Source organism: Petaurus breviceps, unplaced genomic scaffold (assembly GCF_028583685.1).
Source record: "Petaurus breviceps papuanus isolate PSGF00001 unplaced genomic scaffold, PetGlider_PUasm1.0 186, whole genome shotgun sequence".
Taxonomy (NCBI): Eukaryota; Metazoa; Chordata; class Mammalia; order Diprotodontia; family Petauridae; genus Petaurus; species Petaurus breviceps.
Genome location: NW_027185798.1, coordinates 12,427,133 through 12,439,339, shown reverse-complemented (window position 1 = coordinate 12,439,339; position 12,207 = coordinate 12,427,133). Strand labels below are relative to the sequence as shown.

At 41.4% G+C, this 12,207-nt stretch overlaps 1 protein-coding gene across 7 annotated transcripts in view; it reads right to left on the bottom strand.

Annotated features, from left to right (window-relative positions):
* AUTS2 (activator of transcription and developmental regulator AUTS2) overlaps positions 1–12,207 on the bottom strand; it is a 1,243,088-nt gene that overhangs the window by 516,879 nt on the left and 714,002 nt on the right. The gene's annotated exons all lie outside the window — the stretch shown is intronic.

Here is a 12,207-nt window from a genome sequence, read left to right as displayed (position 1 = left end):
GAGAGAGAGAGAGAGAGAGAAAGTGGGGGGAATAAAGACAGAGACTGAAACAGACAGAAAGATGGGAAAGTACATATGGGTACAGAAGGAGGGAGAGACAGAGACAGAGTCAGAGAGAGATACAGAGAGATATAAAGCGAGAAAGCCACTTTATGCCACCAGAGACAAGGGAGGGAAGAGAAGGGGGCATGATAAAATTGGGGTGTTAGGACAAGTGCAGTGCAGTTAGAACAAGTTTTTTGTAAGATAAAAGGATGCACTGACAGAACCTGTCAGACCACATGGCCTAATTGTCAAGACTCTGACATTCTTAACCCCGGCCTCGAGTTTAGCCATCTCTAAGTAACAAAACCACTAACCCAAGCTGGCAGTTTTATTGCAGAGGCCCAGAAAGGTAATGACAAATTGGTGAGGAGGAGAGATTAAACAAGAGACCGGACAATTGTGTGTGTGTGCGTGCGTGTGTGTGCATGCCCCCCCCTGGGGGGAGGCAGGGGGAGGCTGTAGGCAAAGCTTGTGCTAAATTGGTTGCTGGTATTAACTCAAGGGGACTTGAGGCAGCAGTAAGTGATGTCAGCACTAAGCTAATGCTATCTGTAAGACAGCAAAAACATTGGCATTTCTTCCAGCCTTCTTTCCATGGCTGCTTTGGGAGTTGCAGGGTTTGTTTTTGTTTGCAAATTTGCTTTTGAGATCTAGCCCAATGGTTACAGGCCTAATCAATGTAATTGGGTTTCAGGTGCTTACCAGGAAATGGGTGTGGGCTGAGCTGGGCTGAGCAACTGAGTCTTAAAAAGAAATCACAACAAAACAGGATGAGATTGGGGTTTTGTTTGGTTTTCTTCCTGGGTCTGGCTGTTTTCCTTGGTTCTAGCTGGTATTAGCTATAATGGGATAAAAAGTCTAAGCCTTGCAAATTACCTGTCACTGACTGATTGAAAAGCTTGGCAGATTATCCCTGGAGGCTTTAGGTCCCGTCTTCCAGTCCATCAGGGAGCTTAGCAGCCCTTCCCTGGGATTTCCCTCAAGGCTGAAGCTTCAGGACTGACTCCAAATTTCGACAATCCAATTTGGTGATGATCAAAAAACGATGCCCTTCCCCTGCTCCTATATTTAGAGGATCTTGAACTGCTTAATTTTTAAAAACCTCACTTTTTGAGGGGATAAAACAAGGTAACATCTAAATTGAAGGCCTCAGAGATTTAAAGGCAGAAGGGACCTCGATCCAACCCCCTCATTTTATAGATGAAGAAACAAAAGGCCAGATACTTAAGTGACCCGCTCAAAGGCATCCTTCAAAGATCTGAGTCAAGTCCTGAGCCAAGGTATCTGGATCTGAATTAGGACTCTTCTCCCTGGAACACAGCTGATTTATATTTTACATGCCACTTTAAGGAAGGTGTATGTATGCATGTATGTACATACATACACATGTATGCTTATATGTGTGTGTACTGTATATGTATATGTGTGTACACACACATATATACCTGTGATGCAGGCAGTGCCAAATATCATTATTTCCATTTTTAAAAAGGATAAACTAAGGCAAAGGGCCATTTAGTGACTTGCCTATAATCAGACTTCTAAGTAACAAACCCTGGGCACAGGTCTTCATCTGAGGGGTCTTGACTCCAGCTCAGTGCCCTTACAATCAAAAGGCCTGAGCCGTTGTCACATTTTGTCGGACAAGTCACTTAAAGGGAATGCTTCTCGCTCTTCTGCTCTGTGGAGTGGGCATAATAATCCTCGCCCTATGTATTCCAGGTGGGGGCTTTGAGGATGGTGTTTTGTGAACTTGAAAGGGCTAAATCACCGGGCTATTATTAGTCTGAATCAAGAAATAATTTCTAAGTAACAAATGACTAAGAGGAACATGTAGATGGGCTGACCAGGTTCAAGCGAATTTATGAATGTGACAGATGAGGATTAAATAGCCAATTGCCTTAAAATAGAACAATTAATAAACTGATGGCTTGCGTTTCTAGTTAAAACTCTATATTCAAAGCTAATTAATGGCTGAAACAAGGCTTTATACTTCCATCATTGCTATGAGAGCAAACGGAATTTGTGACTGAGTTTATTAATGTCAAAGATACCTGTAATTATTAATCTATACACATATGTACAGTGTACAGTGCACCTCTCTATACCACACATGTATATGTATGCATCTATACACATGCACGTGTGTGTACATACACATGCATGTGCTTATGCACACACAATCGCCTATTAAGCTTGGGCCTATTCCAGATATTTCTCTTGGGTCCTCTCTCATTTCCCTTCATTTGCTTACTGAGTCCATCAGATCTCATGGGTCTAAACTACCATTTCTCTGGGGATGATTTCCAAATCTCAAATGTCCTGTGAGCATTTCTAACAAATCCACCTGGATATCCAAAAGGTATCTTAAATGTCACATGTTCAAAATAGAATTTAAAAAAATCTCCCTCTACCCCTCCCCACTCACTCTTCCTAATAACTACTTTATTTTTTGTGGAGGATACCACCAAACTTTCAAGCACCCAGGTTCAAAACCCCTGGTATCATCACCCTCTAGGTGTCCCTCATTTTCAACCTCTATATTCAATCAATTGCCAAGACTGGTCAATTCTACTTCCAAGATATCTCCTGAATCCATTCCCTTCTTAACCATTCCCAAGGCCCCCATGCTAGGTAAGACCCTCATTAATCAAGGAATAATAATTTAATTGTATGCAGTCTATCACTTGACCAATCCATTCCACACAGAGCAGCCAAACTGGAATCCCTAAAACAGTCTTAATTATGTCACCCCTATGTTCAATCAAGAAACTGCAGGGGGTCCCTTTTGTCTATAGGATACAATGGGAATTCCTATTTGGCATTTACAACCAACATACCTTTCTGTGACTCCTGAATGTCACTTTCCTTCATACATTCTATTTTAAGACATTAGTGTCATTTATTTGTATGGGAAACCTTTTTCTCTTTAGCCACACAAGAGCACTGATTTGACCCTCGCTTGGGTGGAATCATTAGGAATTCACAATTAGTAAAGTCCTACTGAAAGGGCTTTTATGATGTTGGGGTGGGTGGTTAGCAAGGCTCCCTCTCTGAAAGCATTTATTTCCATAAAGTAAAGGAGATGTAAAGGTCTGGAGCATATATAATGGGTGAATGCATGCCCTGGAGCTCCAAGAATAATAATTTCTTTAGGAAAGCATCCCATATTACTTGCCGCATGGGTGGTGATATCAGGCCAACATGTTTAACAGGGCTGCCGATCAGTACCCAGGAAAATGGTTAACAAGATGTTTTCCTCTAACGACCTGTATTGACAAAGGAATTAATGACATCCAAAGAGGCTTTTGTGTTAAAAGAGCCCTGGTGACATTCCCAAGAAGCAAACAAGTTTCCTCCATTAATGTTTACATTAATGCTGTCAAAAAATCAGCAGAAATCCACACCAAGACCATATGGCCTGCTGGGTGACAGAGAGTCTGCCTTGGGAAATACTTTATTAACATTAAGTAGATGGGGAAGGGCTGAATGCGATGCCTTGGGCCACTGTGCTGTTCCTTGGCTGCTTAGGAAGAAATGGAAATGATAGTATCAAGGCTTTCTCTGGAACCAGCCCCAGCTTTGAATGGTTCCTTGAGACTTTGCATTGTAGGCAATGTTGACAACAGAGGATGATAAAAATCAAAGGGAGAATGTCACACAGTTAAATAAAAATAATCCCACACAAAGGCACTGCTCTTTTTCTTTCACATTCCTAGTCTCTGTTTCCCCTTCTGTAAAACGGAAGGTCATATTAGTCCTTCTCTAGAACGGAGAACGGGGAAGACCTTAGCTTAAAAAGGCCAAGGTGCCTGGGGCCATCGCCACGCCTCCTGATCTGTCTTGCCTTTGGTCTCAGATGTCTCTGGAGGACAGAGTGAGGCTGGTGACTTTGCACAGCAATTTGTACAGTAGAAAAGTAGAGAAGGATACAATCACAGGGCGATTTTTTATTCCTAACATGTACCGCATGCTTATGAACGTCGAACAAAAATCTGGGAATAGCAAGGATTCATATAGCGCTTGAAAATTTTGAAAGTGTTTTATAACTATTGTCTCATTTGATCCTCACAACAACTCTGGAAGGCAGTCACTATTATTATACCCATTTTACAGATGAGGGAACTAGGGTAAACAAGGTTTAAATGACTTCCCTGGGTCACACAGCTAGTTAGTGTCTGAGACTCAATTTGAACTTAGGTCTTCAGGACTCCAGGACCATTAATTGTTTTAACTACTGCACCACCTTTGTATTGTTAAGAAAAAAATATTGGCTGAAGCTGAATTATGAAATCTAACTCCCTGTTTTTTATAGAGGAGAAAGCTGAGGTCCAGTGAGGGGAAGGATCTTGGCCAAGAAAAAATAGTTAATGGGCAGCATTATGACGTCTAAAATCTCAGGAAGTTGATGTGTGTACACTGGCAAGAGTGGTCAGAGAAGTTGGGTTCAAGTCCTGTCTATGATATTTACTACCTGGGTGATTTTGAGAAATTGACCTGAGACCTTTTTGGGGTCTCTGATGAGACTTCTAACTCTAAGAGCCTATCATTCTGTCCCGGCTCTCTCACTAGACCACACTGCCTCTGTGAATTAGAGAGCCTGATTCTTGCTGTAGAAACTCAAAATGAATGATTACAAATGAGTCCAAAATGGGGGAAGGTTCTATTTTAGGCTGAGCTCTTGTCCCTCATAACTCCATCCTTGTAAGAGGAGAGAAACGCCCAACAGGCGGAAGAAAAGGATGTAAGGAAACGTAGTCACAAGGTGGGGAAGTGTGTGCCCCAGCACCTTGGTGCATGGGGCCAAGAATGAGTTGAGGAAGGCACTAATCATTCAATGTCAAATAAAATGACTGAGGTTTGCCCACAGGCATGTGGAAGAGCCATCAAGGCCACCTGGGGATGCTGAAGAAGTCTGAAAGGAGGTGAAAAAGAGTAATTCCAAGGGACAAACAGAAATGAGAAGGAGAGAATAAATGGGAAAGGCAACCAGAGCCATCTGGGCAAGGCAGAGACGAGAATGTTGCTGACGCTCTTTGGAACAAAGTTAACGTCTATTATGGAACATAAAATGACTTTCCATCAACTTACTTCTCTAAAAGATGGGATGCAGATTTGCATTTTCATTGAACTGATCCAATGTTATCTAAGAATCGCTTAATTGCCTTAATGGCTTAATTTCATTTGCTGCCAATACGATTAGCATAACCCAAATGTGTGAGTGTGCCCGAGTGTGTCATAGTACACAATATGCCTTTAACTGTCATGTTTGGTGGGGAATAGATAAAGCCCATCCGAAAAGAACAGTCCTTTGAAGCTTGATAATAAAAATGATTTGTCGTGCAGTTGTTTTCCAGTCCTGTCCGACTCTTTGTGACCCAATTTGGGGTTTTCTTGGCAGAGATACTGGGGCAGTTTTGTCATTTTCTTCTCCAATTCATTATACAGATGAGGAAACTGAGGAAAATGGAGATGAAGTGACTTGTCCAGCTTCATACCACTAGTAAATGTCTGAGGATGGATTTGAACTCTGAAAGATGAGTCTTTCTCACTCAAAGTCTGGCATTCTATCTAACACACCAACTAGCTGCCTGTATGTGTGTGTGCGTCTGCATATATACACATACACATTAATATAGACATAAGGGCATGCATGTAGAACACATACATAGACACACATGTACAAGCAATGCATGACATACATATGCATATGTCTGCACACACATGTGCGTGCATGTTTGTCTGTATATACATATATACACTTGTATTTTATAGATGTACAAACACATTGTATGTATGCATACACACATATTTCTTATACATACATATATAATGCATGCACATATACCCATAATACACATATCAGATACAATCCCCAGCTTCCAACGACTCCCCTTTTATAAGTAACCGTGGAGCCACAAGCTTAGCAGGCCTCAATTCAAGTGTGTGATAAAAAATGAGCCATGTCCCAACCTTCCTGTCCCTCTGTTATGGCAATGGGAATTTAAGATCTTCCCTGGCCCTAGGCCCTTTGATAGGCTTAAGTGCACCTGGAGCCTGTGGCTGGAGGCTTGTTTTTCAGGAATGCCCATACCTTGGTGCTCTGTGATTGGGCAGTGGGTCAAGAGGGTTGTGGCATTCTCTTAGCCAGGAGAAGACTATATATGCCCTGATGTGAGGCTTTGCTTTGGGGCTCACTTTGAGAAGTGCTGTGTGAGTTGACCAGATGAGACTCTGGGCAGCCGTTGAGCCTCCCAGCTTTGAAAACCCAGGTGTTGCTGCTTCCCTATCTGGTAACTGTGACTAGGTATGGATGTGATAGTCAGACAGTTGGAAGCCTGTCTGCTGAAATATTTCTCTGTTTTCTTGTAACTTCTGCTTGTATACTCTGTCTGTATACTTGTATAACTTCTGTCTGTATTCTCTGAAGTTCGGGGTGCTGACTTTTCCCCCTGAACTAGGTAAATGATATGTTTGATTGATTAAAGCAAGATTGCTAACCCATTTTGAGTTGCTTTCCTTTAGAAAAGCAGATCTCAGGACTTGTGTTGGCAGCCACCCTGGGTATGCTGGGATGCTTGCTGCTACACCCTCCTGGCCACCTGAGGGAGTGATGAGCCTGTAAGGACATCGTCCAATAGTAAGTTCTGATATCTCACCCAGCTAAGTCATTAGCACTCTTCAGGACTGGCCTGTGATTCAAGGCTTCAGATGCTGCCAGGGTTCATTTGGAAAAGTGAGCACAGCAGGGACTTAATCAGGAATCTGCACTTATTTGAATAAATGCTCCATGTCTCTGCCAGAACCTGCTAATATGGGTTGGCACAATGTCTTCTAGATCTCGGTAAAGACGTTAACCTCACCGAGGCCTGTCACAAGATATATCATGACAGATACATGGCTTTGGAGTAAAATCAGAATGCCATTAGGACTGGCCCTTCACCAACAGTAGCTCCAATGATCGTCTGACACCCTGGGATGTCAGTGTGGACACCGCCATCTTACAGATGAGAAAACAGGCTCAGAGAGTTCATATGACTTATTCAGGGTCAAAGAGCCAGGAAATGTCTGAGGTAGGATTCGAACTCAGATCTTCCTTGTGCTGTGCCTGATGATCTATACATTATGTTGATACCATGCGTGGTTTGTTTTCAACTCCATCCTCCCAGGCCCAATATCTAATAGAAGCTCACTGGTCCTGTTGTGACTAGGAATCAGGTTTCAGATGGGAGCTCTATTGTGGAAGAGACCTTGCAGAAAATACAATTCTAAGGCTCTCATTTCACCAATAACAAAACTGGGGGCAGCTAGATGGCTTAGTGGATAGAGTAGTGGACCTCGAGTCAGGAGGACCTGAGTTCAAATCTGGCCTCAGACACTAATTAGTTGTGTGACCCTGTGCAAGTCAATTCACCCAGTTTGCCTCAGTTTCCCCATCTGTCAAATGAGCTGGAGAAGGAAATGACAAACCAATCCAGTATCTCTGCCAAGAAAACCCCAAATGGGGTCACAAAGAATCAGACAGGATGGAAAAACAACGAACTACAACACAAGAGACATTCAGTAACTTTGCTAAAGTCACACAAATGCTGTGCTCTAAGCGTCAGGGCTAGAATTTGGACCAGGTGTTCTGATTCCAATAAGCAATAATCTTAGGGTTAAGATGTTTCTGTCTCCCTCTCTGTGCACCTCATCTCCCACCCTCTACCCTCTCTTACTCACAGTGAAATCACTATTAAGGGAGTGACTTAGTAAATCCAAGAAGACTTTATTCTTCTTGCCCATGTGTTCAGGACAGTTAATGAAGCATGAATCTGGCAAGTCTGAGAATGGCCGGGTAATTTGTCCAATTCACTTCCAAGAGAGGAACAAAGACATGCACGGCTTATACATTTCTTAAATAATGGAGAATCTAATCCAAGATGCATTTTAAGAGACCTATTGTGTGCAAGGCTCTTGGGATACAAATTCAGATGGAAAAAGAACCCTGTCTCCAAAGCACTAAAAATCCCTGGCTTCCTTGCAGGCACAGTGTAAGCAGTACGTGAGACCTTTCCACACTGCCCAACTCTTAGCATTTCCTCCAGCTTAACCTCCTTCTTTCATTCTGTGCTTTAATGTTAGTTCGATATGACCTCCTTGTCTCTCCCACTGGAAAATAAGCTCTTTGAGGACAGGGACTATGTCCTTCTGACTGAATCCCCAGAAAGTAGCACAGTGCCCTTGCCTACCTCACAAGACTGATTATTTTTGTTGAAATGAATAAATATCACTGGAGGAGATTTTTATTATTCTCCATGACCAAAGCACTATTAGAGACCATGGCACCTGGAATGGGCAGGAGGATGGGAGTATTCAACAGCATTGTTCATTGACTCATTTCCTTCTCCAATCCAAAGCGACCTCCAACTGAACGATTTGAGCAAAAGGGGGAAAAAAGGAAACGCATATACTTATACACACACAAACATCTCCCCTCATCCCATCATGGCGGGAGCATCAGGGCATTCTGGATGCAAAGCAGAAGCTTATCTGTTTTACTGTTCCAGCACCAGAGAAAATCAATTTTGACACAGAACTGCCACTTTACAAGCAAATAACTATACTTTCCAATAACCTAATCTGTGCAAAGCCTACTGAAAATTCCCTGAAGAACCAGTAGTTAAAACCTCCATTAAATCAAAGGGTTTAATATGGGAAGGGAAGAGAGGATGCAGTTTGACTTGGGAATGTAATGGACTCAGTGGGGAAATAAATACGGTGTTTTATGTGTACAGTTACAGAAGATGAGAATACAGCATTTTTTTCAGAGGGAGTTCTCTTGCCGTGCAGCTTACTCCTAAACAGATGTGATTTTTGCTTATTCAAAAACATTTAGGTAACAATTACAGCATAATAAATTATAATTGCCGGCATCTTTTACCAATGCACCGCCTTCTATGCAAACACAAAGAAAAAAAAGGCTATTATACTCAAGTGGAAATCCTCTTTTCAGGTAGCTTGGAAAGCCTCCCCCCAAATAATCATCCTTTTTTCAACAGCATAAACAATGTCTTTTACCTTATGATTATACAATCCACAAGCAAGGAGGGTCTCTCCTTCCTGGCAGACAACTAAAATATGGAGCACAGTCCCAGGGGACCAAAATAAGGTCGGATGGTCTTCAGATTTTGAATCAAATAGGCCTGGGTCCAAATGCTACTTTGACCACTTAACCAACTACTTTGTCCCTTAACCAATCTGAGTCTCAGTTTCCTCATCTATAATATAAGGATAATGCTTCTAGGACCTTATTCAAGGGTGTGTTATGAGAAAAGCACATGTAAACCTACAAAATATCACAGGAAGGCATGCCTGTGGTCATTATTTATTATTACCAGTAAGAGTTTGCTGCCTAGGTGGCTGGCTGAAAGATGAAAAGGAAAGATATCTCGCTCCTTTCCCCTCTTTTGGTTTGTGACTGAAATTCTGACCAAAAGAGCTCCTTTTGGAATTAGGGGTGTTTCAAATGAGCACACCCTTAAGGGAGATTAATAAAGTGGCTATCAGATCCTTCTACCCTGGTGTCAATACATTTTCCAGGGGAAGGCTAAGGGAGAGTGGCTGTAGATAAAATGAGGGCAAAAGGAGGAGGAGGTAACTTAGGGAGAGACTTAGGCTAGAAGGGTTCAAAAGAATACTTAAAGAGCAGACAGAAAAGAAGCAGAGACCAAGCCTTATTGTTTTCTTTTAAGTCAGCCAATATTCTGAGGTCAGGGATGGGTTTTTTTTTTCTTTAGGGGGAGTGATGTATGGCCAACCTACAGCACAATGCTTGGCATACAGTATGTCCTTAATAAATGCTTGCTGAATGGTTGACACACTGTGGGAACTCTGTTTTAAGAACATTAATTGGGAAGCTACACTGGGGGAAGGATTAGAAACAAGAGAGTGTAAAAGTTTGGAGACCAGAGATGCTAAAAGTTTATTTTCTCATTTATCTAAGAACATCTTATGACACCTCCCCCACCCCCCAAGAAAAACCCCAACACCAAAATAAATCAAACAACTTTCTCTAAATTTCTGGCATAATGAAAGGCCATGATTTGGGAAGAGTGAATGAACATCTCCCTGGCCTACTAACACTGGAGTTATTAACAGCAGTACCTAGTTACAGCAGGCCAACCAGCAGGTTAGCTTTTCTGCTGTTCTGTTTTGGATTAGATTCTTTCAAAGTACTCATGAGCTTCAGGGAGCACATGAAATCCCGCCCTATGAAGCAGCAGCATCTTCAAACGGAAAGGCAAAATTCATATCCTCCTTGGGTACCGCTACTGTTACTCTCAAACATCCTTCTCTTTAATCCTCTTCCTCCTCCTATTAACCATAATCTGCATATATTTTGTACTTATTTATCTTCATAAGTGTCGTTGAATCCAAGAAAAATGTAAGCTTCTTGAAACAAGTAGTTTTCAACTGATCCCAGTAACGGGGAACTTGTAGGCAGTTAAAAAAATAGCTAGGTTTCAAGATTCACATTATATGCTATCTCATTAAATGTTCATAAAGATCAGTGAGATGGTTCTATTATTATTGCCAATTTAAAAATGAGTTAACTGACTTGCCCAGGGTCATGCAACTATTAAGTACCTAAGAATGTAATGGGACTTGTATCTTACTTAACTCCAAGACCAATACTCTCTACCCATTGGGCAACCCAGCTGCCTCTGGTAAATTACCTGAGAATAACTTAATGAACGAATGCTTGTTGAATTGCATTGACTATAAATTTTGTAATACATTCTATATGCAGAGTTCACCGAGACCCTAGGAAGAATTACCACTGACACACCTCACATTTAGATCATCTATAATTATTACAATTTCTTCCCTTAAAACTGATCTTGTCTTAAACCAAATGAGATAATATCTGTAAAGCAATTAGAACAAAGCTTGGCATATATAAGGTGTTTACTAAATGCTTATTTCCTTCCCCTTTTCCTTATTTGAACTGATGAAAAGATATATTAAGCAGACCAGGAAAATGATAAGCATAATGAAAACAACAAGAAAACATAGAAATAAGGACAGTGGTGAAGTTAGTGAGACAGAATCTGGTGGCTGAATTTGCCCTGAAGAAAAAAAAGACAGGAATGTACCTCCCTTCCATCTTTGCAGAAGTGTGGGACTATTGGTATACAACACAGAATGTAATGTTGGACTTGGTTGACTTGTTTTGCTGAATACACACACACACATGCATACATACACACACTTTTTTTCTTATTCTGAATATTCTTTGTCATAGAGGATGGTTCACTATGAGGAATGTATTGGGAAATGAATATAATGTTAAAAACAGAAAGATATTGATAAATTTTAAATTTGTCTTGGTTGACAAAGAAGGCAGAGTAACTGCTTAAATCTAAATCCTACCTGCTATTCCAATGGGGTGGAGGACACAGTGAGACAAACACATACATGTCTATTATACTGGTAAGAGAGATGGATTTTTTGATAGAAACCTGGTTTTTAAATTGGAGCTCTGTTACTAATTGTCTCCGAGTGACCTTAGGTAAATCACTTCTCTCTGCTGAGTCCTAGTTTCCTCTGCTGTAAAGTGAGAGGGTCCTCCAGTGGACCTAAAGTGGAGATGAATTTCCAGATGTAAATCTGAGATCTTAGCACTACAGAGTAGAGATGTGTGTTTGATTTCACAGAAGACTGTGAAGATCATCCTATCAGATGAATAAGGAAAATGGTGTCTGTGTTACAGAGCCTCACTTAGCACACGGCTACTTGGGGGTCAGGGCTTTTAGGAGCTATGGTCAAAGCAAATGGGTTCTGATGGGTTGTTCACTTTGATTGTCCACAGAGGTTTCAATACCAACACATTTACAATGTACACGTAATAATAAGTAATAGTAATAAGAATACATTGGGAGCAGGCAGAGATCTAATTTGTTGGATTGAAGGTTAAGGTCTTGCCTTAGGGTTAAATGGGAGGTCATAGTATTGTTAACTGCTCTGAAACCTGTGAGAAATGAGAGGAAAAAAGGGACAAAGTAAGGTATGTTTGAATGCTGTGAAGAAGGAAGGAGGGAAGTATGAAAGGGAGGGAGAGAAGGAGAAAAGGAAAGAAGAAAGGAAAGGAAAGGAAGGAAGGAAGGAAGGAAGGAAGGA